The 26,024-nt window shown below is 43.6% G+C and overlaps 1 long non-coding RNA gene across 7 annotated transcripts in view; it reads left to right on the top strand.

Annotated features, from left to right (window-relative positions):
* The first annotated feature begins 1,490 nt into the window (after positions 1-1,490).
* The window catches only part of LOC141579681 (uncharacterized), an 84,614-nt gene continuing 60,080 nt past the window's right edge, over positions 1,491-26,024 (top strand). For all 7 annotated transcript variants that reach the window (XR_012511543.1, XR_012511544.1, XR_012511541.1 and 4 more), the window contains exons 1-3: positions 1,491-1,772; positions 21,967-22,152; positions 24,619-24,842. This is a non-coding gene — a long non-coding RNA (uncharacterized LOC141579681). The remainder of the gene's footprint in view (positions 1,773-21,966; positions 22,153-24,618; positions 24,843-26,024) is intronic.

The raw sequence follows: 26,024 nt of genomic DNA on the forward strand, positions 1-26,024 counted from the left end.
GCATGGGGAGGTAAGCCAAGCAGCCGCGCACCGACGTGGCCTTCAATCTACGAGGACTGCAGGGTGGTGGAGAAGAGGATCGAGGACTTCACTGAGTCACTCTTCATCTTGCTCAAGTCCAAGTGGCTGGATGGGGCCCCTGACAAGTCTGGGGACAAGATCCTACTCCTCTACATGCCGTTTGAGAAGGAGGACTTCATAGGACTGGACACAGACAGCAGGTAAGTTTACCTGGAGGCCAGTCCACCCTGGCTGTGTGCCGGGTTTCTTCTCTCCATCCAGAAAGGGATCAGCACGGAATAGGACTATTTTGTATCCAAGGGGGTAGGTAGGTGCAGCCCGCCGGTTTACAGACATTTAAAAGTGAATCCGCCTTTGTTTCAGAGAGATACTTTTAGTGATAGTGTTAGAGCACTTACTCCTGCTTTTCAGCCAGGACCCTGGTGGGACCCCTGGAGTTGCCGTTCAATAGAGTAGCCACAGCCACTGATGCTAGGAGCACTGGGGAGGAGGCTGGTCTGAGCTGAGATGTGCTGTAGTTCAAATGCACATGAGACGCTGAGGCTTGTCTACTAAAAGCATATATACTATCTTGTTACTTCCTCTATTGATTACATGTCAAATTTATAGTATTTTACATACAGTAGATTATGTAAGATATGTTCTTAAAATCAGTTTCTAGTACTTTTTTATTTGTTGGTTTGTTTCTTTGTTTACCGTTTTAAATGTGGCAACTGGGAAACTTTCTTTACATGGCTCTCATTTCATTTCTGTTGGGCAGCGTTTCCTGGGACAGTCTCATCCCTTTGCTTATAGATGAGATGCTGAATCCCGAGAGGCAGAACGAGACGCTGGTTGAGCTGGCTTGGAGCCAGTGTCTCCTGCCTCCCAGGCTCAGCACCTGTTCGGCTCAGGCCCTCTCTTCCTGCCCGACAGGCAGCATGCCATGTTAGGACATCAGAAACACCGCCAGGGACTTCTGAATGAACTCCTTATGCAGGGAAAGGCGTATCACGGAGTATGGGGAAGAGCAGAGAAATGTTCATCCTCACTTTTTCCCTGTGATTAAGTCAACGGCCCCACTTTGCCTCGGAATTACAGACGAGCTCTTCTGGGCTGCCTAACCCCCCAACTTCTGCTCTGTTTCCCCGTGTATCTATTGTGCTGTCCCTCGGGCAGAAGAGGGTGAGATGCCTTTGTCGGGAGGCGGTCCCCCTTTGCTGGGGAGAATGAGGGAATCTGTGTACCCCCGGCCTACGGCCTCGGTCCTTGAGTCTGGAGAGGGCTCATGGCGGTCCCACAGGTGATGGTCGGACGACCTGGCACGTGCTGCCGTGCCCGCTGTGGAGGCGGTGCTCTGTGATTCTTGAACTTAACTAAGATCAGATTCTACTTTCTGGTTGTTGGTAAGTTGGAGGAGAAGATGCCAGAGAATTGATAAAAAGAATATCCAGATCAGCCCTGTGAGTGATAGGGAAGAGGACCCGAGTCCCACCTGCGTGAGGTGCCTAGCGGGCTCTGGATGAATTTCCTGTTCCTCCGGGACATGCTTAAGGAAGGGGCAAGGCATGTCGTGGCCATGATCTGTTCTTGTCCTCACAGGGCCCTGTGATCTACATGCCCGCGCTCCCCATCTGCTCCTTGGAAATGAGGTGTCAGGTTTAGGAGCCTGGGCACTGCTGAGGTCACAGCTGCCAGCACCGTGCTACACCGAGGCTGGCTCCGTTCACCTCACATGTCACCTCCTGCTGATCCCCCAGGCGTCAGTCAAGGTAGGTGCATCGGTGCAACGTAAGCAGGGACCACCTTCTCCCCCTGGACAGACTGGTGGGTGAGCAGTGGAAGCCTGGAGCCCTGCCCCAGCCCCCAGGCCAGTGCCTCCTCTTGTCACAGGAGGCACTGCTGACATTTTTGCTCAGCAACTGCTTGGCTCTGGGTCTGCGGACCCACCAGAGAATTCCTGCTTGTTTTTGCATTTTGAAGTCTGCCCTTGGGATTTGGAGGAGTAGCTGGATATGTGCTTAGCCCATAGTGGTTGACACAGTCACCATTGTTTACCCAGAACCTCGTGTACCAGGCATGGCTCTCGGCATCAAAATATAGCAGCGCATTAAACCTACCTCCTGGTGCGTCTGTCTGTTTTGGTACCGTAAGGTCTCAGCCAGCATCTTAACGTCAGTGAGATAACGCGGCCAGTGAGCTCGGGTCAAGCACGTTCTCCTCCAGTCACTTTTACTCCATTGTTGCTTTTACTATTCCGCAGACATTAATTTTTTAAACAATGCTTTGGTGCAGGAACAGAGCCTAATTCCCTCCTGCTACTCTTGGTGGAAGTGCGTAAAACTGTCCAGCCTGAAATGTGACCACAATTTGTAGCTTAAGACCTGCCTAGACCCATGTATGTGGAGTTTTGGTTAGGGGCGCTGACCGCGTTGGGGTCCCCCGGCAGCGCCGCTCCCCTCAGGCCGCTGCACTCCCTGGAGCAGGAGGTGAGGGTGGGTCTCACCATCCCCGCATCCCTGGCCTCACACACTCACGTAAATTCTTGTACGTGCTGTCAAAGTCATTTTTGTTCTTGTGTGTTTCTAATTTTCTCTTGTTCCTCTTTTCCTTTTTCTTTATTCCTTTTTCTCTTGTACTGCCCTGTGAGCATGTTGTTGCGTCTGAAAATGTGGGCTGTGCACACCCTGAATTGGAAATAGCTAGATCGCCCTCCGTGCTGTCTACATCGCTTTGAAAAGCAAAAACTTAACAGCTGCCTTAATCCATGTATTATCCTTGTCATCTTTTTATTTTCTAATTTTTTTTAGCACATCACCCACTGGTGTTTGATACCTCTTAAAATCCTTGCTTTAAGGAACCAGTTTGGTCCTCCTTATATTTGGTGACAAATGCACCCTTATTAAATTTGTTTGATTGTTTTGAAGAAGTGAGATGCGAATTTATTTAGGCGGCTGCTGAGAGATGTTTTTCATGGAGTATTTAAACTTGTAAAGTCAAATTCTGCAGCATCTTGCTACATTCCTTCTTTTATACAAACGTGCTTTGCACTCGGTTCCTGGCTGTCGCTGTGTGACGCGCGTGACGGCGCTGCCTGGCTGGCGGTCACTGGTGAGGAAGTGGCAGGCTCGGGGTTGAGCAGCTGTTGGAGGAAGCAGTCACCGTTTTGTTATTTAATTTTTTTTTTGCATTTTAATTCCCATGCCATTTACTTTACTTTGCCTTCACAAAGAGGCAAAAGTTGGTCTAAAATCCATGCCACTCTTTTGTTCCCTTTACGAGGCTGGTTTATCTGAGTATCAGGACAACATGCCCTTCTCCTAAGTAGCTGGCTCACCTGGATCTGGTGGACATAGGGACTGCTAAAGGGGACCGTAGCTTCCACCCTGCTCCAGCCAGTGGGCATTCAGAGCCGGGTCTGTGGTTTGCCTCAGCAGCCGTGCAGGCCTCCCTGCACCGGCCTTTACTTTTAACCCATGTTGGCAGTAAATTGCTGACTCCCTGTCTGTTGCAGCTGACGTCCACCTCTGTCGGCCTTGTCGTTAGTTTGCGGTAGTGATTCTCCAACACCCCAGTCAACTGTGAAGGAAGATGCTTTGGCCGACCTAGGACCTTGGATTCTCACCCCCACCATGGTTCATCTCACCCGGTGAAAGTGTTTGGCCACCACCATCATGCTGACCATGAGGTCTTGTTTCTCCTTTCATGCTGTGGTCCAAATGTGGACACTTCATTTTTCACTGAATTTGTCTCGCTTCAGACAGGAGAGAATATCTGAAGGAGTCCATCACATTGTGGGTGGGGAACAGATCAGAAGTAAATGTCGCAAGTAGAAGGAGTCTAGTCTGTCCGGGTTGGCAAATGCAGGCTGGGATCTGTGATGGCCGGGCTATGCCCTGGACACAGGCCTTTCCCGTGGCTCCCGAGAGCCCAGGGGTCGGAGTGAGAACAGCCTTGCCTGGGTTCCTCCATCCTCGTCTGCTTACTGACAACTGTGTCTGCTAATTAGGAGCTCCCCCACACCTCGGGCCCTTCAAATCTCAGACCACGGGAGAACCTTGAGTCCCTTCTCCTGGGCCTCCTTTGTGAGAATACAGTGCCTTCTGAGGTGACCAGTGGCAGGAGATGCCTCCCCCTCCAGGGAGCACCCTTTGGAGGACTGTGACTCAGTGCACCATGCTGTGAGCTTGTGGGGTTCCGGCCGTGGCCCCTGCAAAACCAGACTTGAGATGGGCTTAGTGACGGATATAACAGGACTGATTCCAGGGCAAGGCTTGGGGGAGGGAACAGTGGAAATTGAATGTGACCTCAAACACATATTTGGGTGCTGGGGCTGTTACTAAAATGGGGTGTCTGGGAGGTACCTGCCAGGAATCGAATTCCAGAGTAAATGGCGGACATGAGGCATTTTTAAGATGCCATTTTTCATCCAAGTTAGGACTTCAAAGAGGCACTCGGGTCTATGGCCCTGGGGCTCAGGTGAAGGAGCCAGACTAGAGATACACGTTGGGAGTCGTCATTCTTAGCTGGTGTTCACAGACACGCATGTGAATTAGATCATCTTGAGAGCTGCAGACTGAGGCTGAGGTGGGGCAGGGCTGTGCCTGGGTTGGAGGAAAGCCCAGACCATGCAGCTTTCGTGTGTCAGTCTACGACGTTTGCGATTTTCAGACTAATGCCATTTATCCTTAAGGGGCCGGGGGTTGGGCAGGGCCAGCCTGGAAGAAATCTGAAAGGAGGGTCGTGGCCACGTGTGTGTCTTGGGAAGATTCAGATTCTGCAGGGACCGGGAGGGTAGACTTCTAAGAAGCTGGAGTTGGAGTGGGGAGAAAGTAGTCACTCACCTGTGAGGGAGGGAGGGCGTCCTTGGGAGTCGCCACCCTACTGGACTCGCTTTCCAATGAACAGAAGGCAATCAGACAGAGGATCTGAGGTGAGAATAGATGGGCACTGGGAGGGGAGTCAACCTGGAGAATGGTGCGTGCAAAGTTCTGGAATAGTCTCCCTGAAAATTTGAGTTAAAAATACCCAGACTCTTAAGAACATTGATAGTGACTGGGGAGGAGGCAGTTGTTTTTCTGGCCTCCTAAGGGTAATGCATGTATTCAGGGATACACAGAAGATTCGGGCAATCTTTTCCAGGGGTTTGATCCTTACCAGGGGGAACAGTGCAAGTTTAAAGGGGGAGAAGGGCAGCGGAGGGAAGCTAGTCAGGCCCCGTGTCAGGTATCAGTCGGCAGCCCTACTTGCGTGTTGCATTCTCATCCATGCCTCCCAGGTGGGCGATGGCAACTCCCTTTTGCGGATTGGGAAGCCTTCTCAGAGGGGTTAAGGAATTGGTCCGTTTAGCAGCTAGTCAATGCTGTAGCAGGATTCAAGCAGGGCCTTGTCAGACTTCAAGGGCATGTTCTCTCTACTAATTCCGGTACCTCTCTGTTGTACCTGGATTGGTGAATTGGGTCAGTTTTGGAGCCTTTCACACAAAATACGATTTAAGTGTCTCAGGACAGTTTCACAAAGCTCAGTGTTCTTTGATGGTTCAGAAGCACCGCAGTGCTTTTCGCCCCACAGAGGTAAGGTCTTACTCCTTGCCGATGAAGTGGTTGCAAATGACGTACAGGTGCAAAACCAGACTTAGGAGCTTCTGAAGGGAAACTCTCCAGTTCTCCCTTGATCGGCTTTCTTCCACGGGATGTAACTGCTGCAGCATAGGCCTGAGCTTTCCATATGGAGTGAGGGTTTGATATCCAAAGTTAGCATAAAACGGTCAGATGAAGAAAATCGACGTTGACAATTTATTTTTAGGTTACATTAGTGAAGATATTCTATCAGTTAATGACCCATATATCGAATGAAATTGAGTACAGAACATTGCAATTCTTACTTTCTATTTAGAGTTCTCTTACAGAGTAAGGTTGCCTGCTTTGGAACATCAGCTCCACCACCACGGCACCTATCAGTGTGTTGGTGTGATTGCATTTACGCAGTGAATGTAATCTGGGCTTCCTCAGCCCCAAACACTCCAGTGCAGAATCACGGGCTGTAGCCATCTCTTAGTCACGCTAATACTTCTAAAATTATATGATGCCAGAAAAGAAAGAAGAGGGAGAGAGAGATTGCCTTTATCAAAGTTCCTTTCTATTCTAACTGCAAACTGTGGTTGAACAGCTCTGGTTTCCTTTGGATATGAATATATACATTTCTTTGCATGTAACCCGGGTTTTGGACTAGAACACCAAGCCCTTGCTGTCCACAAGCCACAAAAATAGTAGCCAAATTGCACAGGTGTGAAATAGTTTATACTTTTTTCTGAGGAAGAATCCTTGAATTTGGGACTTGGGCTGTGATTTTTGCTTTTTGCTTCCCCCACCCCTCTTGTAATCTCTCACTCCTTCCCACGTGGCTCCCAAGAGTTCGTGGTTTCAAAGGAGTGGGCAAACACCCAGTTGGTCACCATGTACTGTTGCTATAGATGGAGCCCTGCCAAGACCTAAAGGACATTATCAGAGAGGACTTCCTGGAAGAAATGGGCTCTACATTCAATCGTGAGGACAGAGTAAGTGTCAGCCAGGAGAAGGAGTCAAGATTGTGGCTCAGGTGGCAGGTGCAGCCCGGGCAGAGGCCTGGAGGCTTGTGGGGTGGGGACCTGGGGAGAGTGTCCTGTGTGGTCCAGGGTGGAGTGTTCCCCTGCTTGGGAGGACCCTGGAGAGAGCCTGGGGTGAATGGCTTTGGAAGACGTTGGGTTTTATTTGAACAGACACTGGAGGCAGTGAAGGGTGTCAGCAGGAAGTGACCCTCAGGAAAGGTACTTCTGGTTTTGCTTCTGATATTCTACAGAGAGAAGGGTCGGGACGGGCGAGAGCAGGTCTGTCTGTCCCTTTGAGACCCACCCCATCATTCATTTATTCATAACACGCGCACTTCTGTGTGTCTAGGGGAGAGTGGGTGGACCCACATTATTAAGCAAAATGTATTTGCTTCTTGTGAGCTTAGCAGTGTCAGAAGTTGACTTAGCCTAGAATGTTCTAGGAATAGAGGAACAAGTTGCGGAGGTTGGAGGGAGGGAAGTCTTCCTTGGGAAACAATCAAAATGAGCCTGGAGGTAAGTGGGAAGTAGGAGCAGGACAGGGGGTCCCGAGGTCACTGGGGACCTGGGAACTGGGGTGAGGCTGGGTGAGCAGTGTCGGGGGAGGGGCTAGAATTCCACCAGGGAGCCTCTGAAGGGTTTGAAGTGGGGTTATGTAATCAACTTTGTGATTTGGGAAGGCTGCCGTTGCTCTGTGTGTGTGTGTGTGTGTGTGTAGCGGGGAAGAGGGGGAGGGTGCCACCAACTGGGGGGGCCACTAAAACACCATTCACAGGCTGGGAGAGGGGCATCAGGGCTGCTTGGGGACGGCTGGGGCAGTGTGGATGCTGGATTTCCTTATGGGGAGGGCTTGTTATCAGGGTCGCCCGAGAGGCGACTTTTGGCTGGAAGAAAAGAGATGGAGGCTGCCAGGTGGACTTTCCTCTTCTCTCCTTCCCTGCCTTGTGTGATGATCTTAGCTCAGCCAACTTTTGGAACAGAAGAGCTAAGTTCCAGGGTAGCCCAGGACTTTGTTGAGCTGGTTCGAGTGAGATCTGATAGGATTTAGATTTCTGTTCAGATCTGCATGTTCACTTAGCTAGAAACCTCCCGTCATTTCGATTTCCATGGGGTATTTATTCTTGATAAAGATTGATTTCTTGGTGAGAGGAAATTTAATACAGCTGTTGTCTTTCTCAAAAAAAATTATATCTTTAAAGAAATTTAATATTCCAAACAATAGCAAAATTTAAAAATGATAAAGTAAGGCTTTGGTGTAGTTTCTTTGGTTTCTGAGCTAATGTGGTGTTAGAGCCTTTGCATTACTTAATAGCACATCCTTAGTGAGCTGTTAGTGAGCACCCCAGGCCCCACCTCTCAAAACACCATTAAAGTTTGCTCTGAAAGAGTGAGGTCATAAAGGTCTTGTTTGCAGAATTCAAACAGTGAGTTTATATTATGCAGCATAGCTCCATTTATAAAATAATAATAGGTTCAAAATTAAGAAAGTGGAAGATAATTGATTTTTTAAAGCTGAAACATAAACTTTCTTGTGCTAATGTTGCAACTGGAAATTTTGAAAAGAAAAATCCTACTGTAATATCATCTACGTGGAATACATATATGACTTCCACATTTGAAAAGTAACGGCGCAGTGGTTTTAGAAGTCAGGAGCATTCCAACTCAGATACTGGCATTGATGGTTGCTGGTTTTCAATGGAAGAGCCTAAATTTGCCTTCTTAGCATTTTTTTTTTTCTTTGTAGTGAGAGGGCTGAGTAGTGCTTTGCCAGCATGAGTTTGGGGCAATTTGAGGGCAGATGTCGTGTAGCAGCAGTGAGATATTTCCATGCGTTTAATTTTCCGGACATCACCAGGGCACATGTGGGGTTTGTGCATGCAGGCTGGGATGATGCAGGACTCCCTAATCCATCACCGTTATGTCCTGGAGCTGCTCCGGTTAGTGAATAATTTTCTGTGCCTTGGAGGTAAATTGGTCTGATGCAAATGATCAGATATGTAGTTAAAGTGCTATTACTTGAAATAAGAGAAACCTAGAAATATGGCTCTAACAATACAGGATGAGGGAGGAGAATTGGCTGAGCTGCGTGCAGTGGGGAGTCTTCTCAGGTGACTCCCACGCCGTGATTCCTGCCAATATCCGCCCCAGCCCTGCACGGTTGTCCTGCCGAAGCAAGCATGCACTTTGCTCAGAAACGCACTGAATTTCCTTGCGCCTCTGTTTGTTGGCTTTTTTTTGAAAGCACATCTTGCCCTTTGCTTAAATGCCATCGCTGCAAGTCGCCTCATACACTCATCCTTCTGGACCTCGTCCATACATAGCTGCTGAATGGATGAACAGAATGTAGAATCTCCATTTAGTGAAACATTATTCAGACTTAAGAGTGAATAAAAAAGAAAAAGAGGAAAATGAAAAAGGCCACCTCTTCTGGGAAGTCCAATCTGACTGCTCAACCCGCCCTTTTCTCTTTGAAACACAATCACCTATGCTCCACTCTACTCTTTTTGATAGTACTTACAACCCTCTAATAAACTTTAACGTTTTCAAAAAAAAAAAAAAGAGATGCTGATACCACTTCAACATGGACGAGCCTTGACAACAGCATGTTAAGTGAAAGGAAGCAGACACACACGGCCACATATTGTTGACTTCAGTGATCTGAAATGCCCAGAATAGGCACATGCAGAGGCGGAGAGCAGGTGATGGTTGCAAAGGGCTAGGTGGAGGGGGGTTAGGGAGTGACTGCTAGTGACAGGGGGATTCTTTTGGGGTGATGAAGTGTTCAGGAAATAGATGGTGATGAGGGCTGCACAACCGTGAGTGTGCAGAAGACTGCTGAGCTCTGTCTCTGGGAGTGCCTGTGGTTGGGGGCGGCTTTATTTTCTTCTCACCCTGCACTCTGAAGAGACATCTTGTGCAGTGGCCTTTCTACTAGTATGAGTGGTGAGAATCAGAGACTTTGCAGAGTCTTGTTTCTTTTACCCCCCCTGCTGAGTGTAGGCAAAATAAATTTAAGCCTGAGAAAGTGCTCCATCTGCAGAAATGTATTTCAGGTTTGCATGGTGTAAAAATCTTGAGAGCTTTTTAATTGTTGAGGACAGTCTGTGGGGGGAAATAGCCCGTGAAGCCTTGGGGAGACCTGGAAAAGCCACGCTTCCCTCCCTGACACGGGTGGAATATTCACCCCAGTTCAGGCAGTGAAGGGCCCAGACCCGTGAGCGGAGTTGACAATCATGAATATTTACGTGTATCCGCTGCTTCATCTTGGATATTAATTTCAAGCTGAGTCAGTTTGTGGCGGCAGCCTCATCCTACATCAGGAATTTATAGTATGTGCTCTTTGAGGTGAAGACCTGACATATTTTATTATTTAACAGTCTCCCTTGAATTGATATCTCAGATTCCTTTGTCAAAAGCAAAACAGCAGAAATACAGACGTCCTTTTATGCCAATATGACCTGGAAAGGGTTTAGTCTCTGTGCCTCAGTGGCCTTATCTGCGGTTGGGGATGATGATAACAGTGTTTCCCTCAGAGGGGCTGGTGAGGGGAGAGTGAGGAGCACAAAGGGAGGACTTACAGGAGATGCTCATGAATGACTGAATTTAGTGCTCTCAGCCTGGTGAGGCCTCAGGGGCAGAGATGTCAGAACAGAGCATTCCTAGCCAGAGCTAGATCCGTGTTGGCAGCTGTTGTGATCAGTATCACAACTGTGGGTTATCAGGTAGTTTTAAGACTTGGTAATATGAATTCATGAATAATGTTAGAAGACTAGACATCTCAGATTCAGTTTACATAGTTCTCAAAATTTCCTCTGAGAAATGGATGGTTTTTTCCCCATCTTATATCTGAGATGAGTCTCTATAAAATTTCTGTATTCCTCCATCTTTTTGCTTTAATTCTCCATTTCTTTAAAAAAACTGTTTTTAAATTGAGTTAGTGGGGACTGAACTGAGGGCCTCATGCATGCTAAGCACATACTCTCCCAAAAGAGGTATAATCTCCCCCCTGATTTTTTTTAAAATTTACTTTCTTAGTATTCAGAGGTTAGAGGCCTCTAATTCTTTTTCTGGAGACTTGTCCATGAACCTGTAAATCTATTATTAATGGACAAAACTTGGTTTATTAAAAAAATGAATAGAATATTCTGCAATCCATCCAAAAGGAAATGTTCATTGGCTTAAAATGTTTCTCCTTTAAGGTGATTTCTCCTTTTTGGTCTAGCTCAATTTATTAACAGACATCCTCATCAACATAATGACCAAACTCGCTCTGAGTGGACACCTCCCTAAGGCTAAAATACTTTCCTGATATTTTACTTCATAGCAGGTGTTTGACGGTAGGTATCATTGTCTCCTTTTTTGCAGCTGAGGGATTGAGAGATGGAGCAGCTTGTCCCAAATCACACGCAGCTGGCGGTGGCTAGCTCGGTGCTGGAACCCAGGCTGCACAGGATGCGTTCTTAATTGCTTCTCTAATCAGCCTCCCTTTGAGTCGTTACCCGAACTCCTGTGACTCCATAAATGGCCGATTTTAGTGATCTCAGCCTGATGAGGCCTTCAAAGGGGAGACACCAGTGAGAATGTGAGACACAGTGGCATAAATTAAAATTGTACATTTTCACAGATGTTTAATTCTCAGGTAGTGGCATAAAAAATTAATTTTTATGTATTTTAGTGCTCTGTAAGCACTAAAAACAAAACATTAAAAATAATTATAGTGCAAATGAGAAGGGGGCTTTGAAAGTCCAACCACTGCTGATGATGTTACTTGTTTTTCTCTAGTGGCCCTTATTGACAGAAATACTTACAAAGACTGAATTGGTTTTATGTAGTCTTAATATGGAAGAAAAGATTGTCAGTGAATATTTTAAGAAAATCTTTATTCTTTTGTTTCCTGATGATGTATATATAAGTTGTTTTCATGGCTTAAGTACATTTCCTCATTTGTGAAATTTGAGTAATATCGTTTAACTTCTCTGACTGTGAGAGTTAGTAGCCTTGTATACAAAGAACTCAAGAGGTGCTTAGTAAAAATGTGCTGTCACAATGACAGATATTTTAGAAGGATCAACTCAGAATACTAAAGAGGGTGGCTTATTACTGATGCATATTTAATATGTATATATATGATATATATGAATATGGCTTAAAGTAAGAAGGATTCATTTATTTTTTAGTGCACTATGAAGTTTTAATGAAATCTGTATCATTCTAGTGAGACAGGGACTAGTTAAATTGCCTTAAGCAGACGACCTTGAAGATTATTTACACAGAATGTGTATTGTTAGAACTCAGATATCATGTTGCCGTGTAACCATCCACTCAGACATTTAAATTCGTTGGATTCTGACATCCACATTGATCATTTTCAGGGAATAAGCTTCTCTCTTTGTGATTAAAGAAAATTTTGATCTTTTTTCCTGCACTCTTACAGGTTTAAAATATCAAAACATTGATTTGACATGTAACTTTTTTAATAGAGACAATAAAGCTCATGCTGTTTTATTATGTAAATAAATGTTTTTGTATTTCAACAAACGTATGATTTCCTGAATTTTGAGAAGTATGTTGCAAGATACTTAGATAACCTACTTTCGGAAAAATACAGACACGACTTTTATGAATATAGGCCTAGTACAGATCTGTTCGTTTTTGCCACAGTGCAAGACATGAGGCCTAGGAGAGATTTGCTGCCGATTGCAAGGAGGACAGATCCCATGTCTCAGTCTCCCCTCCTGTAAAATGAAGTGGCTGGACTGGATTCTTTCCTCTTCTAAGATGAGTTTCCATGAGCCTGTGTCTTTTGTTTATATTCAGGAGTATTAGCAATATCAGATTAAATACTGAGTTACCCTCGCTTCCCCCGAAGCAAAGTGCAGTATGTGCTACAGAAGCTTTTAGTTATCTGATTCTCGTTTCTGATCCTACAGGCAATTTTTGTGTTGCATGCTTCCTGGCAACCTGGAAGGTCTTTTTAGCCATAGGTGGCGCTTGTTGCACCTTCTTACCGTCTTAATTTTCCTGTTTGTTAAAGAAGGCTTAAACAACGTTATTTTGTTTTGATTTCTTTGCTTGATGCTTCAGAATAGCACAATGTCCATTATGTCTGTCTACCTTGAAAAATTGTTCTGCTTATATTTTAATTTAATTCTGTCATCTCGCTGTGAACATCTCAGACTTGCTGTGTAAACAATGGCAAAATCGGACTTTTCTTCCAGTGTTAGAAACCAGTGAGCCGGGAATTTATAAAACAGCTAGTAGCGGCCTCTGGAGCACCTTAAATCTGAAAAGTGTGCTGGGTTCCCTGAGTATTGACCCCGCTGCTGTGTGTTAATTGGTGGTAGGAGATTTGGTACATATAGGAAGGGGTGTAGTTTTTTGACTTGGGTTTGCGTGCACGCGCTGCCACTGAGCCATGTGAGCCTGAGTCAGTTCGTTCTGAGTTTTTCCCTCGTCTGTGAGATTGGGACGTTGGTATCTGCTTTGTAGAATTGTGAGAATTAGAAATTATGTAAAGTGTTTACCACAGTGGGTATGTCAAGAGGGCTCATAATCTTTAGCTGTTGTTTGGTGTGAAGCCATCATTGTATAGTCTTTGGCAATTACTAAGAAACAGGAAAACAAGAAAAGCTGGTTTTATGATGAAAGATATTTGAGGAGGTTCCATAGTTCCTATACCCATAATTAAGCATCAGCAGAGTCAGAACTGTTACACAGTCACACTGAACCAACGTTAAGCCACAGAATATTTTGTTACTTCATATATGTTGGGGCCTATGGGGATCCAATACTTATATGCATGTTGTCTCCAGCAGCCAACTGAGATATGACACAAAAGAGTAGGCAGGCGATAAATGTCTTCTTTGTTACTGATGAAGCCACGTTCTCCATGAACTTCAGGGCTGTGGGAAAATGTGTGTCATGATACTGTGTCCCAGAATTAGAGACTCACCCTGTCCCAGGTAGCTCTGGGCCACAGCTAGCCTTCCCTTGAGAGGACCTGCCCCTTCATGCACAGGGCTGTCCTGACATGGAGCTGAGGATCCCAGGTGCTTCCCAATGGTGACCAACACTGGAGGGAAAGGTAGGCTTTCACATTCCCTGCTTGTCTCCCCGGACTCACACCTCACCCTGTTAGTGTGACGAGGGCTAGCTGTGATCCAGCGGCCAGGGGTATGAAGGGAGAAGCACTCTCCATGGCCCAGAGGAGTGGGGAGGAGGCATCCCCTCCCTAGTTTAAACAGGTGGTGGGATGGAATAGGAGGGTGCTCCCCAAGAGTTTATAAAAGGAGAAATAAGGATTTTCTTTGGGACTTATACTAGCCAGGAAACACATAATATTATTAGAAGGGAGACTTGTAAATCACTTTTATATTAAGTTGACATTTGTTGAACACCAAAAATGTGCTACATTCTTTTCTGAGAGTTTTACAGAAATGAATCCTTCAATCTTCTCAACAAGCGAGTAAGGAAGGTTTGATTGTTATCCCAGTTATACAGTGTGGAAATTTCGGCATGGAGAGGGTAAGTAAGTTGGCCAAGGTCACAGAGCTAGTAAGTGGCAGAGCTGGTATTTAAACCCTGGCTGTCTGGTTTTGAGGCTCCCAGAAATGGGCTTTGGGTGTTTAGAGGTATCTGCATCCCTGAATCTTTGTACCACTTTGCATCACTTAGCCCAGAAAGGACAGGGAAAGAAGAGTTACACAGGTGCTCACTGTCATGTCTCGGCCACTGTCCACGAAGTGTGCACTGTGATTAGCGTTAATTATTTTCTAGGCAGTAGATCTGTTCGTATAACAGAAATTTAGTCCATTGAGTTAATCTCGAAACCCTTCCTGCTCTGCTTCTGTCCATGGTTGCCATGTGACTGCCTGCCTGTGATTGGGCTGTGGAGGAGAAAATGTACTTATGGTTGAACTCTGATATTTCAGCCCGGTTTATAGTTTCACTTCTTCTGTTACATTAATAAGTTTCTGGTTTTCTTGCATCAGTGTGTCATGAGTTTGGTTAATGTGAAACCAGTCCATGGGAGCCCAGGGATGCTAACGGTATAATTTCTGAGCACACTGTTGCACTTCTACCCGTGCAGACCTGGCTGGAGGATGTCCGCCTTCCTCACTGATTTCTCCAAACAGCAGGGTCCTCTCCCACCCCCAGATATGAGGCTGGGAGCTCTATGAGTTGGCCACTCGGTGGCCAAGTCCACCAATCAGAAAATGATGAAGTACCCGGAAGTGGGTTTAATAGAAGAAAAGGGCTTCCAGGTAGTCCAATGGGCTGTTCGTGTCCATTTGGTGAGAAGCTGTCCACTGTCTGTGGTTGAGCTGCTGCTTTGCTGTTGAAAAGTCTGGTTTAGATGAAGGGAATTTAAAAAGGAGAAAGGAGTGATTTCAGGTGGTACGTCCACACCGGTGAGAAGTGACGGATGACCACCTGTGTGAGGCATAGACAGAGTCTTACAAACTTCATAAAACAGCTTTAAAAGCTCTGCCATTTGAGTGCACTTCATATGGGGTCCAGTTCATCACTGGTCGCGCTGAGTGGGCAAATAATTGATGATGGCGGAAAGGACACGGAGGCATCAAAAAGTCTCAGTCATGTTCCCTGTTTAAAGGATGTGGCACAATGTAATATATTTGAGCTGGTTTTTCACTGAACAATTTTTAGTGTTTTCTGGGACTCCCCAGTGCCCCAAGGCTCCATGCAGCTGGGTGTCCCCTCAGAGCAGCTCTGTCAGCGCTTGCCCTGGGCTGACGTGGTGTCGCGGGGAGCAGGACGGTCAGCGTCCACGGCTCCTCCGAGATCCATCTCCTCATCCGCAGTGCCGGGTTGCTCATCTGTGTCTACTTAGTAGGTTTGCTGAGAATCACACGTGATGGTTGTCAGGTGTGATTTGTGATTGTCTCTGTGATTGGCATATAGTCAGTGTTTGATAGAAACCCTTGTTTTTTTAGTATAATTGTAGCAGCTAGATTGCAGTGGTTTTTAGTCTGTATTTTTTTATAACTTTATTCTTATTTTTAAATATGCACTTATTTTTATTTATTTTTTTGGAGGTACTGGGGATTGAAGCCAGGACATTGTGCATGCTAAGTAGGTGTTCTACAACTGAGTAATACACACCCTCCTTGTCTGCACTTGAAAATAAATATTGCAATACACAAAATAGATCTTAAACACCATCATGGGACCTAGTCTCTGTATAGACATTTGAACACGTATGCTATTTCAATAAGAATAAATGTTGTTGAGACATACATTTCTGAATCTGTTAATGTGCTTAAAAACGATCATAGGTAGTGATAAACACGAGTCTTTGATCCAGTACTTCTTAGGGTCTGTTTTGACATCAATGGAAATTACATTCTACAGAGAAGGCTAATTGGGTCTCTTTGATATTTGGATGGTTTAGCAGATGATCAAGGCTTTCAAAAGCTGACAGAATTGTATTTTAAACTAACTACAAAGTTATCTTCTAGAAGTTGGAATTCCTAAGCTTGTGAAGTGTCCAGTAATCCAGGGGGTATGTGTCTGTGTCTGTGTGAACGTTTGTGTGTGTGATTTCAGGAAGGTAGAAATAAGTTCCATATAGACTTCTGATACCTTTCTCCTCAAGTTCAAGGTGTAGGCATATATTTACACAAATAAATTGATATTCTTTTGTCATTTGGCATATTGGGAATAAGAGGTTGTCATACTTGTTTCAGAAGGGTTGGGGAGCATGAGCTTAGAAAACGGGAGGAGAAAGAGGCCGGGAGGCACTTCACACTCTGTGCAGGATTTGAGGAACAGTAGCTTTTCTTTTTTATTCTAAAGCAAACTGACGCTGAATTGTAACATAATATTACCCAGAATTGCTTTTCTGATCAGATACAATTGCCTCAGATTTTTGAAGGCAACATGAATGGTGAAATGTGTTTTAGCAGTTATCTTTAAAAGTAGTTTTATTTTTCAAGTAAAAGGCTATAGCCTGTTCTTTCTTCCAGCGGTACAAGACATGCTTATTAATCTATGTACATGATCTGTGTGCTTAGTTTCTTTGTTATTTTTTTTTTTTTTTTGAAATCCTTGTTTCATTTTGGTTTGAATGAATGTTTAAAATTTCTGGATTTTGATGTTTAGAACATGCTGATTTTTGAGAACCGTTAAAAACCTGATTGTTATTTGGTCCTTGTTTGTTGGGGCACCCTATTGATTTCTGTTGTCTTTTAAAGAGGGAAATGCTTCCTCTAGCCTGTAGATCATTAAGTGAATGGTTTGCAGTGTGCCTTTAAAATTCTTTGAATGCATTGAGCATGTTTGTCCAGTGAATTTTGAATTGACTCATTGTAATGACTTTGCTTTTGTTCTGTGGCTTTTGCTCCTCTCCACATGAATTTGAATTCTCTGTTGCATTTTGTATATGTGTTCTTAACAGGGGAAGAAATTTTGCATTTTTTACAGAGCTGGGTTTTCCTATCCCCTCTGAATGCCATCTATACTTGATACAATAAAAATCTGTTATTGCAGTGCATAATTATTTCATAAACTATTTTTTGGCATAATCAGAAACAATGACAAAGAATGATAAAAAAATACAAAAACCTTCCTTCCTTTGAAGAATAGAAATGAGGTGGTCAGGCTCACGCCTGCTTTGTGCCTGACACACTTACTCTCATTTCATTGTGTATCATGATTCGGAGATGGAGTTGCTTCAGGTTTGTAGATTTTTGTTTTAACATTTGTGTTGAATTCTTTCTCCAGGCTGATGTTTCCTGTTGTGTTTGTGGAAAGAGTAGAAGGGAAACAAATACTTTGTTTTGTTTTCAGGAGTCCTGAGTTGATGAGAAAAGTGTTGAGGGTGGGCTGAGGAAAAGAGTGACACTCCCTCTCCTCCCGGCTGAAATTGATAAACAAATAAATCAATTAAGTGTATCGATATTTGACCAATAGTAGTTAGCGAGCCCAAAATGGATAGATATGCCCAATGGAAATTACTGAGTTCACCTGTAGAATTATGTGCTTTACCAAGTAGAAGCAGCTTAGGGCAATCAGAAAAATCAGTAATATGATGAGATATAAAAGGGATATCATATCTTTTATTTCTGAAACTTTTCTACGGTAAGTTGTGTAGAGCTAAAATTAAGTTTCAAGCACCAGGATTTAAGAGTGTGGGTGGTTCTGTAGGATCGTTATTCACGGATGTGCCTAGACCCTGCTAGAGTGGCTGAAGATGGCAGGAAAAGACCCAGAGGCAGGATTTGTCATCCTAGGGTGTCCTCCATAATGGTTCCATGTGAAAGCCCATGATTGGTTTAACAATCTGTAGCACACCTCAGCCGGCTGTGAACTTTGATAAGAAAAAAATATGCTTAGAAACTGCTTTGCAAGCAAGTGCCTGTGCATCCTCACACCAGTCTCCTTGCCTTAAAAAGCAGAGACAATGCTTTGCTTGCATAGTTGAGGTTTTAGATAGCACTCTGCTGGTTGCAAAGCAAGGACCATGGCCCTCAGCAATAAACGCTGGGCTTGTGTGCTGTTAGATAGTCTATTATCCCCAAAACAAGGACCTGGCTGGTCTGGTGGTCTGCTTTGTAATTCACATATGTAAAAATGTATCTTGTTCCCCTCACCCCATGACTTCCCTAAAGATACACTAATCCTTTGTACTCATTGTGGATTTTACAATCTCTGCCTCATCCCGTCTTTCCCGAAGTTCCTCCTTACTATCTCACAACTGTTGATGAATTTTTCCTTTGATTATACACAATAAATATGGGAGCATTTGAGAGGCTCGTGGAGTTGGCTCCCTACTCCCTCTCGATTTCTTGACTTTTTACAGAGTCTTGTATAATCATTCCGTGCTGGTAAGACTTCTGCCAGCCAGATGCCACAGTTCCAGGTGAGAAGTATGCAGGCTTTATCTCTCCTACCCGAGGGGGAGAGAGGAGAGAATTGAGATATGCTCCCCCGTGGTCCCTTCTTACCTCAGAGCCACTGCAGTTCACATGAAGCCTTCTGGCCTCTGCTCAGAGGGCCTCTGTCCCAGGACTGACTGCAGCCTTTTCTTCCCTTGTCAACATTTCCTTTCAGAAGTTGGTCTCTTCTCTGCAATTCCACCCTGGCAGATGTGATGGTGGTCAGCGTGCTGGTGGGCAGTCATTTGGGGACTCCCAGAAGCCATGCTGATTCTCCTGAGTCTCTCAATCGGGTTTACAGAGCAGTCGAGAACCGAAGGAAGCCCATTCACGTGAGGTCAACAGAGCATTACATCACTTTCATTTTATTTTTGAATTTTCAGTAGAGAAATTATTTGTAGCAAACTGTTCCAGATTTTCGGCCGCCTGCTTTCCTCATCACCACTTCCTTGCTGGCTCTGGTGCTTGTTTTACAGACCAGGTTTCTTCTCTGGTCATTTCTAGCAGCTGGGCTTGCCGAATCCTTGATCTGCATTTGAAGCAGAATGCTTCTTCGTGATGTGAAACTAATTTTCCTATTTCTGAATATTTCGTGTACACTCAGCAACTGTTTCAAGTGAAATGCTCTTGTCCAATTTCGGTTAACTCACATTTGCTGATCTCCTGCTTTCATGCTGAGGGCAGTTTCTTCTTCCTGTAATAAAATTTAGCAATTTGCAATTACTATGGGAAGGTACTGGCCCGAGGTGCTTTTTTTCTTAACAGTTTTAATACAATTCACCCATTAAAATGTACAGCGGTTTTTACTCTATGCCCAGAATTGTGCATCCCATTCAATCTTAGAACATTTTCTTCCCCCCAACAGGAAGCCCCGTATGCATAAGCAGATATTTCCATCTTCCCCATCCTCCCCCAGCCCCAGTGAGCCACTCTTCTCTCTCTGTGGATTTGCCTGTACTGGACATTTCATTTAAATCGAGTCACTTCATGTAAGTGGAATCGTCTATTGTGACTGACTTCTTTCACACTGAGTAACGTTTTCAATGTTTGTCCACTTTGTGGCCTGGGTCAGTACTCTATGCTTTGCTATTGCTGAATAATATTCCACTGTATGGCTGGGCCCCACTGTTTACCCATTCATCAGGTGATAGGCATTTGGGTTGTTTCTGCTTTTTGGCTGTGATGAGTAGTGTCGCCGCGAACATTCCTTTAGGAGTTTTTATGTGGACATTGGTTTTCAGTTCTCTTACGTGTGTGCCCAGACAGCAGAATTGCTGGGTCATTCAAAAACCAAATGTTCAACTCCCTGAGGACCTGCCAGGCTGTTTACCAAAGTGGCCACTCTGTGTTACGTCCTCACCAGCAACTGCTGCCTGCTCCGCTTCCTCTGTGTCCTCATTAGTGCTTGTTATATTTTTTTTTTATTATAACCTATTGTTGTGGATGTGAAGCGGTTTCTTCTAGTGGTTTTGACTTGATTTCCCTTAGAGCTAATGATATTGAACATCGTTTCATTGTGCTTATTGGCCATTTGTATATTTTCCTTGAAAAATACCTTTTCAGATCCTTTATTCACCTTTTAATTGAGTTGCCTTTTTATTGTTGAGTTGTAGGGTTTTTTTTTTTTTTTTCATTTGGAGATACAAATTCCTAATCAGATAAATGATTTGAAAAAATTTTCTCCTGTGTATTGGTTTTTCACTCTCTGGATGGTGCCCTTTGAAGCAAAGTTTTAAATTTTGATGAACTCCAATTTATCTCTGTTTTCTTTGTTCCTTGTGCTTTTGGGGTATTATATAAAATCTGAGGTATTTTATTTAAAATTTTATATATAAAATAACTTAATTCGTAGGACCGTTCTAGGAGATGGGTGCGGTTGTTGTCCCCAGTCTATGGATAGGAGACTGAGATGCAGAAAATTTCACTGACATATCAGTGTCACAGCTACCCAGTGCTGTGGGAGTTCAGACCCTCATGTTTGTCCCCAACATCTGTGCTTTTCACCAACATGCTCCACTCCTTCCTGGAATCGTTAATGAAAAACTGTTTCCGTTTTTGATTTCTTGTTAGTTTTTTTTCTCTTTGGGGACCTCATCTCCTCATTTTCCTTTCGGATATCAGTGTAGATTTATTTTAGGTCTCATGTAGGCAGAAGTATTGCTATCAGTTAACTTCTTTATTACTCACTCTCCGGTTATGATTGTTGCTATTTGACCTAATCAAGTCATGCTTAACTCTTTCCTGCTCATGACACTGAAAAGAGTCATGACTTACAGCATGCTCAAAGAAGAAAGTACTTGATTGATTTCATCTTGCTACCCAATCAAACCAATCAAATAAAAACCCGGTGTTGACACAGATTATATGCCCTCCAGAATAGTGTCACTGTCTTCCTTGTGTTTCATTTGTTTGGTCACAGTGTCTGGATAGCGCCTTGCTGTCCAGCAGTTTTGTGAGGATACGGTGCTCGTGAATCATTGTAAGGACAGAATTTTGACAACAGACTATGTTGTTCATTTCACAAGGGAAAAGATAATATAGAAATACTGCTCAGATCTATTTTAAAATTAAGCTTGGAATTTTGAGAATTCAAGAAACCATACAAAGATCTTTTTCACTAATTTTAGATCTATCTTAGACACATTATGGTTACATAGCAGAGTAACTTATCAAGTAGATTTGACAAGAGGTGTGTATTATTGATTTTTTGTTTTAGTTGAAATATTCTATCTAAGATAAAGTAATCAGTGCCTATAAATGCACAAATATGTTTGTATTTCTATGTAATATGGGAGCAGACTTCATATGTTTCTATATAATATATATGACTGTGTGTTTTAATCTGTCTGTCAGTGTTTTTATAGTTTTTCAGCAATGTTGTAACTTCAGAATTGTTCTAAGAAAATCACCCCAGATTCTAGTGCAGTTTGTACTGTGTATCCTGTCTTATGCATGGGATTCCACTGTCCCCTCAGGGAGGAATTTCCTCTCCTATTGAGTTAGTAGCAGATTTAAAGGAACTGTGATTTCTAGGCCTTTGCTCTCCATGTGTTTGCAGTTGGCTGTCAATCACGATATTCCCTTTCTTGAGTTTTCATTGTTCAATTAGAATTTTTGAAAATAATTGTTGATATGTTGTATTTGTCTCCCTAGAAACTTGATGTGTTTGTGCTTTTCAGTTTTCAATTTTTGAAAAATGTAAATGCACCCTTTTTTTTAAGTAGTCCTTTTTCACTAGATATTTGTTTATCTCTTTATAGTTAAAATAATTTTTTCCCAATGAATGAATCGTTGTGCATGTTTTAAAAGATACCTTACTTTTTATTTTTCTTATTCTAACAGGTATATTCGTTGTAGAGAATTTAGAAAATAAGGATAAACACATTAATAAGTTAAAATGGCCTCTAATCTCACCTGGAGATACAGTTGTAAGGTTTGAAATTGAGAATTACAAGTCCTCTCACGTTGTTCTTCTTTTTCAAGTACGTTTTGGTTACTGAGACCCTCGAATTCCCATATGAATTGTAGCAGCAGCTAGTCAGTTACTGCAGAGGAGCCCACTGGGATTGTGATCGAGACCACGTTGAATATATGGATCGCTCTGTGGAGCACTGACATTCCAAGAGCACTGTCATCTGATCCAGGAATGTGCGTGGTGTGTCTGTCCAGGTATTTAGGTCTTCTTTAATTTTATTTCAACAATGTGTAGAGTTTACATAGTATTATTTTTCTTTATTTTTTCCCTTTATACTGAGTAAAAATGTGCAAGGTACCAGAATGAGAACTGTATTATAGCCCCACCACTTGCTGCTACCATGGACCCTGCGGTCTTTCTTTGCCCTCTGTAAAATCTTGCACAAAATAGGACCTAAGTAACTCTTTCTTTAATGAATGATTTTATGATTGCTGAATGATGCTTAAGAATCCTTGTGATGATATCTTTTTCCCAGACTTTCCCCTTTTCTTAACTATGCCCTTTCCCTTCCTTTCCTCCAGCCTGGGTTTCAGCCTGCCTGTGGCATTGATTTTCCCTATCTGTGGACTCTTCCTTTCACTAGTTCACGATAATGTTACATATGGGCTGTGGAAACTTGCTAGATGTCAAGAAAGAGCCAATCCATTGCATGCTAGTATTTTTAGTGTGTGGTATTCTTTTATCGATTGAAATTAAATCAGGCTGACCCCCTGAGCTCTTTTCACCTTCCTATACATGATACTGCTCTGGTTGCTGCATGTGCCCTTCCCCAGACTTGGTTTTGGAGTTGAGTAAGTCACCATCACTGGAGACCTCTCTTTAAAAGATGAAGAGGACATTTGATCCTTCTCCCTGGTTGGGGACTTGGATGAGATGAGGTAACAAATAAAGAATGGAGCCCCAGCTCATTCTGACCACTGTTCTTTCCGTTCCTTTCTCCAGGGGAAAAGAGTACAATTCAAAAATATAAAGATTGTGAGCTAAAGAGATAGGCAAGACAACCGATCATTTATTAAATGTCCTTTCATGCCAGAAACAAATGTTTTACACACAAAATAAGCACACAAAGCACGGTAGAACCATGATAACAAACGTGGGTCCGAGTTCGAGTCCTGCTCTGGAATGACCAGTCCTGTGAGATGGAGAACTGGTAGGCCGCCTTAGCATCTCTCGGACTAGTTTTCTGTCCTGCAGAGACGGGGCTCCCTAGGCTTCCCCCCCATAGAGGTGCTGGGGGGTGTAAGTGACACACGTGGGCAGCCCTAGCACAGCTGCTCGTTCCTCGTAAGTGCAGGAGAGCATAGCTTTTGTGGTTACGGCTTTATGACCGCCCCGTGAAGACTCTCAGTGCTCCTAAGGGATGCCTTGTGTTTTGGAGATGGGATTCTCATTTCTGTAAATACCCAAGGATTGTGTTATTGGGCCCTGCTGATTTGAATCTATTCTTTAGAAAGTACATATTGTAGATATATTTTTCAAGCATGCATGCTTTTTTCTTTTATTATTTATAGTTCTACCCTCTCATCTCTTGGTGTGACTTTTCATGGAATCCAGGAAACAGCCCTAAGCCACCTGCCTCTTCACACGTCTCAGTGGCGGTTTTCTTCCCTGACTAGAAGAGGGTTCTGCACAGGAAATTTTCTTTGTTCCCCTTTTCTTGGAGTCTCTCTGTCTGTCTGCCCACCTCTCACCTGTCAAACTGTCCATTTCTATACCCACTCATTCTTCTGACTTGTTCCAAAAAGCATTTCAGGCAGCTTACAGAAGAACAGATGCCAAATAAACAGGTGAGAAAATGGGGCCAAGTTCAGACAGTGAGGCTAGGAGGCGAGCCTGTGTGAGGGTGGCAGGCATGAGAGACACGCGTCTGCCCTGTGACTTATAAGATCGACAGCAAGAGTGTGCCTGGGGCTCCCAGCAGACACAGGGAAACAGGGTTTGTGGGAGATGTTCACTGGCTGTGAAATAAATAAGTGGCTGAGTAGAAGCGCAGCCTTTCCAGCTACTAAGGCTTAGGAGAATATTTTGAGTGTCTTCAACATCAGAGTATTTCATCTTTTCTTTTGTCAGAGTTCTACATATAGTTGGTTACATTCTGTGCCTGGAAATTTCTACAAAATTTCTTCCCACGTGAGTCCCATGACTCAGGAATGGGGTGGTTCTGCTCATTGACTGTGGTTGGCCAGAAACATAAAATGACAGCCTCAAAGGAGCCTGGGATTTGTCAGTTATGTTTTGTCAGTGCTGTAGATTTCAGAAAACACTTTCACCATTTCTCTCCATCTGAGGCGGCAGCGTGTTCTCTTACCAGCATCAGGAGCTCAGGGCCACGGGATGGTGGGGGCTGACTGCACTGCCGTCAAGACAGCTAAGGTAGTTACTGCAGGCGTGGTGCTTTCACGTAGTGCATTTCATGTTCTTTAATAGGTTTTAACAGGTAGTTAATTAACTGTGTTAATTAACATTTAATAAATATGATGCTTTGTTGATAAGACAGTTATAGTCAGAATATAAGTTGTGAACACTTTGAAAACGGTTTCATTACTGAAATTTCAGTAGGGAAGATTTAGTTTATCTTATTTATGCCTCTCTTTAAAAGTAACAGAGAAACAAGACAGAAAAAGCAGAGGATGATTTCTGTTCTTCCTCTCGGCTTGCAGGTGCCCTCACCTCCAGTGGCATCCATCCAGACACCAGCACTGACACTGGCCGTTCTCAGAACTGCCTCAGCCCTGAAGACACAACTGGCAAATAGAAGGCGGCCACGCCCTGTTACAGCAGGTGCTCTCACTTTGTGGGTCCTTATGTAACTGCGTGGTTTTAATCAGGATCGCCCGTTCTACATTGTGTGGCGCTGCTGCCGTGTCTCCTAGTTATTGTTTCTGTAAGTACTCGTGTATTTTTTTCAATGTGTGGTACTAGACATCTAAAAATGCTTTTTTTAGATGAAAAATAATGTGTATTTAATATAAAAGTCTGAAAAAAGGGGCAAAAGGGTCTATCCTGATCCCACTACTCAGAGATAATAATTAACACTTTAACATCTATTTTCTGTTCTTTTCATCATTGTGTATCTCCTCTGTCATAAAAACCAGCGAGCACTCTGTGCCTTTTTCTGTGTGGAGACCTCCATTTTCCATTGTGCTTATTTCACGTTTTTCTACAGTATTCTATCCCCCCTAGCATGATTTTTAATGACCAGTATAGCATTCTGTCTTGTGGAGGCATCTTCCATTTTAGTTCGGACTTAAATAAACTTTGAAATTCCAAGTATACTTAACTGAAGTACTGAAAAGAGAACTGTGGTGGTACCAAAAAGCCCCTACATCCATTCCCCTTTTTTCCTGAGAGTAAAAACTGCTGAAAATGTGGTGTATATATGTCATGACCTTTATGCCTATGTCATATATATATACACATTCATACATACACGTATATCAGAAATCTATCTATATGTGTGTGTATATATGCTTTATTGAAAAATAAGGCCATACTATATGTTTTCTGCAGCTCAGTTTATTCACTCAGGGGTATATCATAGACTTCCTCCCACTCCAGACTCACCTGGTCCTTTCAGATCGAGTAGTGGGGTCTCCTGATATGTAGGTTTGGTCTCTTGTGCAAGGACACCTTCGGTGGGAGAGTACTGTGGACAAGGCCTTGGACCACGCCGAAACGCTGGCCCCTTAGTGCCTACAGCTCGCCTTGATTTACGGCATCATTGTCTTGATGGTGGATACTTAAGTTTTCTCCATTTTCCACTGTCAGAAATGGTGTTTGACTGGCATCCTTCTTTTACAAACATTCCTGTGACCTTGAATGAGTATTCCTTTAGTTAAGGTTTCTGGAAATTCAGTCCCTGGATGTGACAATTACATACATCACAGGCTGCTTTCAAGTGACTCTAGAAATTCCTTCTCCTGTGGGGAATGAAAAGATGTAGAATAACTTATGTAACCAATTCTCTATCGCTGGATATGATTTCACTTCAGCTTTTCTTCCCACCATTGTAAAAAGTGCTGTGCAAATGCTCTGATGAGTACATGTTTTTGAACTGATTTTTTTT

This window comes from Camelus bactrianus, chromosome 13, assembly GCF_048773025.1.
Source record: "Camelus bactrianus isolate YW-2024 breed Bactrian camel chromosome 13, ASM4877302v1, whole genome shotgun sequence".
Lineage (NCBI taxonomy): Eukaryota > Metazoa > Chordata > Mammalia > Artiodactyla > Camelidae > Camelus > Camelus bactrianus.